Genomic DNA, 10,310 nt, shown 5'->3' with positions numbered 1-10,310 from the left:
TAAGTAATAGATGTGAAACAATTTGGATGCTCACTAGGAATTTATTAAAATGGCTAGCAGACATACATTGTTTGCTTCTTATTCTCTATCAATTGATATTATGTTATTGATACATAAAAACCAACCTCCAAACTCAGTGGCTTAAAGTACGTTTATTATTTCTCATGCATTTGCAATTTGCTTGGGTTTAGGCAGAGCTAGGATGGACTCTGCTGAAGTGACTCTCTCCTATGTGTCTCTCAATCTCCTTGAACCATCAAGCAAGCTAATATGTGTTCTTTTCATGTTGATGCAAAGTTGCAAAGGAAACAAGTGGAAACATGCAAGGCCTGTTGAGTTCTGGATTCAGCACCAGCACACTGTCACTTCTCACCTTCTGTTAGCCAAATAAGGTACATTACCAAAATGACCTCAAGGGTCAGAGAAATGTTCATCACCCCTTTAGGGAAAGAATTTGCAAAATCACATGGGTAAGCTGTACATACAGGGAAAGCTGAATAATAGGGGCTATAGGTGCAACCCACAACATCAACTTGGTTTTTCTTTCCAACTTAGTGATTCCAAATTCCAATCACATCTTAATACCCTTGGGAGTGTCTCCATATCTCTATAGGTAGCTATACCATTATATAATTAATATTTTAACCTATTTTGAAAAAAACTTCAAATCATTATGGTAAAAATAACCATAAAATAAATATATGCTTGTAAACATTTAAAATGTTATTACAAACAACACCTGTTATCATTTTCCATAGCAGCAGCAGTGTACTACACCTTGAGAAACCCCTAGTATATCGAAACATCATAAAGAGTGGTCAGTCTTAATGTTAAGTGCCGTACTTGCCGCATTACTTTCATAACTAATTCTAGGCCACAATTCAGCATCATGCTGGGCTACAGCTTAGATGATCTTGCTGTAGGAGAATAAATAATTAATTCAGTTATTATGCTATCTGTCTCAAATGCTAGATCATCATTAATTAATTGTTGAATTATTTGAGGACTCCCGAACTTCTCTTCAAATAAATGATATTTCTAGATGGAAAAAAGGTATTCCTGTCAGCAAAGTTTCTTTGTGAAAAGACCAACAAATGAAGAACATGATAAATAAAAAAAAAACTTGGTTTAAGATGTGTCTCCTTCAGTGACATCAGGAAAGGCGACTGTTTTCAGATAGCAAAATGATTAGAATAGTCTCTTTCCCTCTCCCTCTTTCTCTGTCTCCCTCTCTCTTTTTCTCTCAAAACACATTATAATTAAAAGGGCTGAAAATATTTTCCTTCTTATAAGAATAAGAAGATAAAACAAGGAACTTTTATAGTATCCTTTTCAACAAATTTCTCTACTACCTTTCTGTGTTTAGGTAAAATACACCCATATCTAACATGCTACATGTTCATGATCATAATACCTAGAAATAACCCATGGAATATGACTGTTCTGCTCAGAAGCTTGAGACTGAAACATTCTGTTGCTAGATTATGCTTAGCATTTGGTGCCACTGGACACATTCTGGCCATGGGGCTGTGAACCCTCCAAAGAAAACCTATGTGAGGCAGGAATGGTTTCAGGAGTGGTTTCCCTAGAACCTGAACCAATTTTCTTAGTGGTGGAAATACTGGTGCCCTGGTGACCTTATAGCACATAGGCCACACAGTCAAGGCTCGTGTGATGTAAGCGTTATCAGAATACCTTGTGATCCTCCAAGAACAGGAAGGAGGTCAGTCTTTGAGGAGCTGCTGCAAGGCAATGTCTTACCTACCCCCTTACCATGAGAGAGACTTTCACAGGCAGTTCCTCATCGGCCTCTCTAGTTCCCAGAGGATGTTTTCTGCCTTGTTTCCTCTTAGGGTACAGCTGCAGACTGTAAAACTGCTTAGTTGCTGTGTGGAATTGGCTCCACAGAACACAGTGCCTTGTAACTTATTTGCATGTCATTTTGCCCTTTTTGTTTGAGTGTCAACCTGTGGGACAAGGAACAAGGGACGTGGAGCACTGCCATCATTGTTGACCTTGTTTGGCTGACAATGTAAGTGAAAAACTATGACTTTATCTGGGCTTATGTTTTATTTACCAACTGAATCATTCAGCTTTCTTGAAAAATTTGGCTCCCAACTTTGGACTATTGAGATCGCAACGCTTTTTTGGAAGAATGACAACAGGAGTCTGGTGGGCTGGCTGGTCAGATACAGTACAGCTCATTGGTGAGTGGAAGCAAATTTGGTTGCTAAAGTGTTCAGTAACAATAGAGGTAACTGTTTCTGGGCCACAATGTCTAAGATGATTGATGAATTACCTTGGTGGTTACAATTAGAGATAGAACCTACGACACCAAGAAAGTATACTGTGGTTGTCACTCACCATTTGGCACCACTGGGAAAGTGAGGCCACTTTCCTCAGTCCTGGTTCCTGACAATCAACAGTAATTAGTTATCCATAAAAATACTGAGGTTTTCCCTCACAATAAACCCAAACAAGCAAAACTGGATGTCAATTTGGGCAAAAGGCTTATGGTATTATAAAAATGTGACTCATCTGATTCACAGATTAGGGTACTACACAAATGTTGCTAGATAAAAAGAAATGGAATTATTTTAGTCACTTAATAATTGGCCCTGTGCTCCAAGACAGTCTGGCCACAGCCACTTCATGCAATGCCATAGGCAAGGAAGAAGAACATGTAAAGACAGACCAAGACTTACTGCAATTGTCCAGGGGTTAGCAATTGCAGTGCTTACTGCAGTTGATATGGTTAGGCCTTGTGTCCTGAGCCAAACCTCATCTTGAATTGTAATCCTCAGAATCCCCATAGTCCCCATGTGTGAATGGAGAGACAAGGTGGAGGTAATTGAATCATGAGGGTGATTTCTGCCATGCTATTCTTGTATTAATGAGTGAGTTCTCATGAGATCTGATAATTTTATAAGGGCCTCTTTCCCCTTTGCTCAGCACTTCTCCTTCCTGCCGCCTTGTGAAGAAGGTGCTTTGCCTCCCCTTTGCCTTTCATCATGATTGTAAGTTTCCTGAGGCTTCCCTAGCCATGTTGAACTGTGAGTCAACTAAACCTCTTTTCTTTATAAATGACCCAGTCTCAGGTATTTTCTTATAGCAGTATGAAAATAGATTAATATAATAAATTTGTACCACAGAGGGTGTGGTGTGGCTATAAATTTACCCAACAATATGGAAGTGTCTTTGGAACTGTGTAGCAAGCAGAGGGCAAAGGACTCAGAAGAAGACATGTTGGGAACAGGCCCCACAAAATCTAGCCATAAACTGGCCCCAAAACTGGCCATAAACAAAATCTCTGCAGCACTATGACATATTCATGATGGCCATAATGCCCATGCTGGAAGGTTGTGAGTTTACCAGAATGAGGGCAAGGAATGCCTGGCCTACCCAGGGCGGAAAACTGCTTAAAGGTGTTCTTAAACCACAAAAAATAGCATGAGCGATCTGTGCCTTAAGGACATGCTGCTGCTGCAGGTAACTAGCCCAACCCATCCCTTTATTTTGGCCCATTCCTTCGTTTCCCATAAGGGATAATTTTAGTTAATCTAATATCTATAGAAACAATGCTAATGACTGGCTTGCTGTTAATAAATTCGTGGGTAAATCTCTGTTTGAGGCTCTCAGCTCTGAAGGCTGTGAGACCCCTGATTTCCCACTTCACACCTCTATATCTCTGTGTGTGTGTCTTTAATTCCTCTAGTGCCACTGGTTAGGGTCTCCCCAGATGAACTGGTCTTAGCAAGTGGCAGCCATTGTGGGGGCTGGAATCCAGGTCAAAGGGTCACTGTAGCAATGGTTGGAGAATGTGGAATTGGCTGGAGGACACCCAATTACTCTTAAAGCAATCCCTATGGTGAGTAAGAAGGGGAGCTCGGAAGCATCAGGGTAACGATGGGACAAGTATGGGGTCTGGTTCGTTTCACCTTGGAACTTTTTCACACTGATGATGAGGAGGAAGGAGAGTATAACGAAGTAACAGAAGAGGTTACAGAGCAGGTTTGTTTGCCCCTTAAAGCGGCAAAGGAGGGAGAGATTCATCCCTACCCTTCTGCACCCCCTCATTATTATTTTGAAGAAAAAGACCCTCCAGATCTTTCTTTTCTAGAGGACACTGGGTGAAAAGTAGTTGCCCCAGTGACTGTTCGAGCAGTGCCTTGAGCGACTGCTCTTATTTCTATTCAGGCAGGAATTAACCAAGCTAGACGAGAGGGTGATTTAGAGGCTTGGCAATTCCCTGTTAGAATCAACCCCCCAGATCAACAGGGAAATATTATAGCTACATTTGAGACTTTTCCTTTTAAATTCTGGAAAGTACATTTAGTTGATTATATCAAGGCCTGTGATGGTATCAGAGGTAATCTGCATAAGGCTACTCTCCCAGCACAGGCAGCGGTAGGACTAAGAGTGGATAAAGGAAATACTCCATTTCCTGGAGCTTGTTTTAACTGTGGGAAGCGTGGTCATACTAAAGAAGAATACAGAAAAAATCAGTGAGTCAGGCTGCCAGATAGGGGAAAAAAGAAAAATGAGCCTGAAATATGTCCAAAATATAAAAAAGGAAAACATTGGGCTAATGAACGTCATTCTAAATTTGATAAAGATGGGAATCTGATTTCGGGAAACACCATGAGGGTCACATCCCGGACCCCATTCTAAACTGGGGCGTTTCCAGCTCAGGCCATTCCCTCACCCCTGTACAATGTCTGTCCCCTGCCACAGCTGGTAGTGCCGCAGTAGATTTATGCTGCACAAAAGCTGTGAGCCTTCTGCCTGGGGAACCCCCTGCAAAAGGTCCCAACAGGAGTCTGTGGACCCTTGCCAGTGGGGACAATAGGATTACTTTTAGGAAGGTCTAGTTTAAGTTTAGGAAGGTCTAGTTGAAGATACATAGAGGAGTCATTGATTCAGATTATAATGGAGAAATTCAAATTGTTATATCTACTTCTGTTCTCTGGATAGCAGAGCCAGGAGAGTACATAGCACAGCTCTTGATTGTGCCATATGTGGGAATGGGAAAAAGTTAAATTAAATGAACAGGAGGATTTGGAAGCACAAATAAACAAGGCAAAGCAGCTTATTAGGTAAATCAAAGTACTGATAAACATCCTACCTGTGAAATAACTATTCAGGGAAATAAATTTAAAGGTTTGGTAGATACAGGAGGGGACATTTCAATCATTTCTCTACAGCACTGGCTGTCCATGTGGCGAATTCAACCTGGTCAATTTAACATAGTTGGAGTTGGTAAAGCCCCTGAAGTATATCAAAGTAGCTATATTTTGCATTGTGAAGGGCAAATGGACAATCTGGGACTATTCAACCAATTATAACTTCTGTACCTATAAATTTATGGGGGAGAGATTTATTACAACAATGGGGAGCACAAGTTCTAACTCCAGAAGAATTATATAGCCCTCAAAGTCAACATACAATGTATGAAATGGGGTATGTCCCTGGTATGGGACTAGAAAAAATAATTGCAAGGTTTGAAAGAACTGCTTCAACTGGAAAGACAAAGTTCCCACCAAAGATTAGGATATCATTTTTTATGGTGGCCATTGTTAAGCCTCCAAAACCTATACCTTTAGAAAGGTTAATAGACCAGCCAATCTGGATAGAGCAATGGCCGCTAAGTAAAGAGAAACGGGAGGCTTTAGAGAAATTAGTTACTGAACAATTAGAAAATGGGCACATAGCTCCAACATTTTCTCCTTGAAATTCTCCAGTTTTCGTAATTAAGAAAAAATCAGGTAAATGGAGAATGTTAACTGACTTAAGAACCATCAATTCAGTTATACAACCTATGGGAACATTACAGCCAGGATTGCCTTCTCCTGCTATAATTTCAAAAAAATTGGCCTTTAATAGTCATAGATTTAAAAGACTATTTCTTTACTATTCCCTTAGCTGAGCAAGACTGTGAACAGTTTGCATTTACAATTCCTGCGGTAAACAACCTGCAACCTGCTAAGCATTTTCATTGTTTTACAGATGGGTCTAGTAATGGTAAAGCTTATTGTTCTGGTTCGAAAAGTGAAGTATTGCAGATGCCTTATACTTCAGCTCAAAAAGCAGAGCTTGTAGCTATAATTGATGTTTTAACTGCTTTTGACATGCCTATTAATGTGATTTCTGATTCTTCATACATGGTTCATTCCACATAGTTAATTAAAAATGCTCAGTTACTATTTCATACAGATAAACAACTGAAGACAAAAACAAAAAAGGGGGAGAAATAGGGTTTACGGGACAGCCCAACACAACTGAATCTAGCATTATTAACTTTAATTTTTTTGAAGCTGCCCAAAGGCCAGATTTTATCAGCAGTTGAACAGCATCTACAGAAACCAGCTTCAAAGACAGAAGCAGAACAATTGGTTTGGCGGAGAGATCCAATAACAAAAAGTTGGGAAATAAGTAAAATAATAACTTGGGGTAGAAGTTATGCTTGTATTTCTCCAGGCCAAAACCCCAACAACCGATTTGGATGCTATCAAGACACCTGAAACCTTATCATGAGCCAGATGCCGAGGGAGAGATTCTGGGAGGATCCCGAGGACCCCCCGGTTGCAGCCATGTCAAGACTAATGCTGAAGAGGACCCCAACTGTCACAAGCAATACCTGTTGAACACAGCCACCCACCTGGGGACAGATCAAGAAGCTGTCACAAATTGCAGAAGGAAACCTAAGGAAAATGGGACAACTAGTCACAATGAGTAATTTAATGGTAGTTATGATAATGGTGATCACCATTGCTATGAGTATTCCTTCAACAAGGGCTGACACAGAGAACAATTATACTTATTGGGCATATGTATCAATCTTAGCTGACAATAATGCCTGGATGTAATCACTCTATGACACAGTTACACATGCTTTCTGATCCCAGTATTTACCATAATCTGCTCCTATAATTGAGGCATACTGCCCTCAAAAACCTATTTGTAAACAAAATGGAACCTGATCAGAAAGAAATGAACATACTTGTTTAGGAAAATTGCATTGCAGAACAGGTAGAGGTGCTGCACAATGATTCCTATGAAATCATTATTAATTTGTCCCCTAAGGAGATGTTTAGCTTGAATTTCACCTCTCAGTCTAAATGCCATGGCCACACTACGTTTTGCTGGTCTGAACAAAATGGTCAGATGGCAGAAATGATAAGAAGTACAGCAAGAGCTCCTATTATCTGGAACCATGGGGGGTATAGTGGCACCTCAACCTCAAATGATATGACTCGTTGTAGGAGCTACACATAAGGATTTGTGGAAACTATTAATAACTCTTAATAAGATCAAAATTTGGGAAAAAAATAAAAAAAAATCTAGAAGGATACTCTAGAAACTTGTCTTTGGATATTACAAAATTAAAAGAACAAATATTTAAAGCATCCCAGGCACACCTGACCTTAATGCCAGGAACTGGAGTGCTTGAAGGAGCTGCAGACAGATTAGCAGCTAGTAATCCATTAAAATGGATAAAAACACTTGGAAGCTCTGTGATTTCAATGATGATTGTGCTTTGAATCTGTGTTGTTTGTCTTTGTATAGCCTGCACATGTGGATCCTGACTCCTGTGAGAAGTAGCTCACCGTGACAAAGCTGCCCTCTGTTTTATCATTTTGCAAATCAAATAAGGGGGACATGTTGGGAACAGGGCCCCAAAATCTGGCCATAAACTGGCCCCAAAACTGGCCACAAACAAAATCTCTGCAGCACTGTGACATATTCATGATGGCCACAACACACACACGCTGGAAGGTTGTGGGTTTACCGGAATGAGGGCAAGGAACGCCTGGCCCGCCCAGGGCGGAAAATCGCTTAAAGGTGTTCTTAAACCACAAACAATAGTATGAGCGATTTGTGCCTTAAGGACATGCTCCTGCTGCAGATAACTAGCCCAACCCATCCCTTTATTTTGGCCCATCCCTTCATTTCCCTTAAGGGATACTTTTAGTTAATCTAATACCTATAGAAACAATGCTAATGACTGGCTTACTGTTAATAAATTCATGGGTAAATCTCTGTTTGAGGCTCTCAGCTCTAAAGGCTGTGAGACTCCTGATTTCCCACTTCACACCTCTATATATTTCTGTGTGTGTGTGTCTTTAATTCCTCTAGCACTGTTGGGGTAGGGTCTCCCCGACTGAGCTGGTCTCGGCAAGACAGAAAGATGTGCAAATGTTTGTAACTTCCTAGAGGCTTGTTAAATGGTTTTGACCAAAATGCTGATAGTGATATGGAGAATTAAGTCCACATGAGGTGGTCTCAGGTGCAGATGAGGAGCTTGTTGGGAATTGGAGTAAACGTTACTTGGTATGCAAAGAGACTGGCAATGTTTTGCCCCTATCCTAGAGATATGAAGATCTTTGAATCTGAGAGAGATGATTTAGGGTATCTGGCAGAAGAAATTTCTAATCAGCAAAGTATTCAAGAGGCAACTTGGGTTTTCTTAAAGGCACTCAGTTTTACGCATTTACAAAGAGATGTTTTGGAATTAGAGCTTATGCTTAAAAGGGAAATAGAGCATAAAAGTTTAGAAAATTTGCAGCCTGACAATGTGATAGAAATAAATACCCATTTTTTGTGAGGAGAAACTCAATCCAGCTGCAGAAATTTGCATAAATAACAAGGAGTTGAATGTTAATCATGAGGAAAATGTCTCTGGGGCATGCCAGAGGTCTTCATGGCAGCCCCTCCCATCACAGGACTGGAGGCCTAGCAGGAAAATGTGATTTTGTGGGTCAGGCCCAGGGCCTTGCTGCTTTGTGCAGTCTTAAAACTTGGTTATCTGTGTCCCAGCTGTGGGTAAAAGGGGCCAAGGCACAGCTCAGGCTGTTATGGGTACACAGAAGTCAAGGATTCAGGTTGGGGAACCCCTTCCTAGATTTCAGAGGATGTATAGAAATGCCTGGATGTCCAGGCAGAAGTTTACTGCAGGGGTAGAGTCCTCATGGAGAACCTCTGCTAGGGCAGTGTGGAAGGGAAATGTAGGATCACAGTCCCCACAGATTTTCCACTGGGCACTGCCTAGTGGAGCTGTGAGAAGAGGACCACCATCCTCCAGACCCTAGAATGGTAGATCCACTAACAGCTTGCACCATGTGCCTAGAAAAACCGTGGACAATGACAGCCCATAAAATCAGCCGGGAGGGGGACTGTGCCCTGCAAAGCCACAGGGGCAGAGCTGCCCAAGACCATGGGGGTCCACTTCTTGCATTAGCATGACCTAGATGTGAGACATGGTGTCAAATGAGATCATTTTGGAGCTTTACTATTTAACAGCCCCACTGGATTTCGGATTTGCATAAGGCCTGTAACCTATTTGTTTTGGCCAATTCATTCCATTTCAAATGGGTGTATTTACCAAATGCCTGTACCCCCATTGTGTCTAGGAAGTAACTAACTTGCTTTTGATGTTACAGGCTCGTAGGCAAAAGGGATTTGCCTTGTCTCAGGTGAGACTTTGGATTTGAACTTTTGGGTTAATGATGGAATGAATTAAGACTTTGTGAAGCTGTTGGGAAGGCATGATTGGTTTTAAAATGTAAAAGGGACATGATTTGGGAGTGGCCAGGGGTGGAATGATATGGTTAGGCTCTGTGTCCCTACCCAACTCTCATCTTGAATTGCAATCCCCATAATCCCCATATGTCAAGGGAGAGAGCAGGTGGAAGTAATTGAATTATAGGAGTGGTTTCTATCACACTGTTCTCATGATAGTAAGTGAGTTCTCACAATATGATGGTTTTATAAGGGGCTCTTCCCCTTTGCTTGGATCTTCTACTTCCTGCCACCTTGTGAAGAAGGTGCCTTACCTCCCCTTTGCCTTACCCTATGATTGTAAGTTTTCTGAGGCCTCCTCAGCTATGCTAAACTGTGAGTCAATTAAACCTCTTTCCTTTATAAATTACCCAGTCTTGGGTATCTCCTTATAGCAGTGTGAAAAAGAATAATACACCCAGAATGAGTTTCCATCCTCTGATAAGCACCCAAGGAAATCTGTTGGAGAAATTCTAACTTCCCTTAGAACTTCTTTAACCCCCACTCTGGATTGATAAATACATCATGAGCGCCCAGATAATGAAATAGTCACTTGGGTCTGATTTACTGATTTGTTCAATCAGCACCACTACCCTATTGGGAAATAAGTGTCATAATGTGCACCTCAGATAAGCTCTACTAGGAAACAAACTGCTTGGGAGAGTTTTGGCAGATGTCAGGGAAAGTGACCTTAGACCTAGAATGTAAGGAGGGATAAATAAAATCAATTAAAATGCATACACTAGAACCAT

The 10,310-nt window shown here is 41.1% G+C and overlaps 1 long non-coding RNA gene across 1 annotated transcript in view; it reads left to right on the top strand.

Annotated features, from left to right (window-relative positions):
• The first annotated feature begins 1,008 nt into the window (after positions 1–1,008).
• The window catches only part of LOC116274983, a 45,367-nt gene continuing 36,065 nt past the window's right edge, over positions 1,009–10,310 (top strand). The window contains exon 1 of the long non-coding RNA XR_004183885.1: positions 1,009–2,207. This is a non-coding gene — a long non-coding RNA (uncharacterized LOC116274983). The remainder of the gene's footprint in view (positions 2,208–10,310) is intronic.

This window comes from Papio anubis, chromosome 5, assembly GCF_008728515.1.
Source record: "Papio anubis isolate 15944 chromosome 5, Panubis1.0, whole genome shotgun sequence".
Lineage (NCBI taxonomy): Eukaryota > Metazoa > Chordata > Mammalia > Primates > Cercopithecidae > Papio > Papio anubis.
Note: the sequence above shows the minus strand (reverse complement) of the source record. Positions and strands in the feature narration are given on the sequence as shown.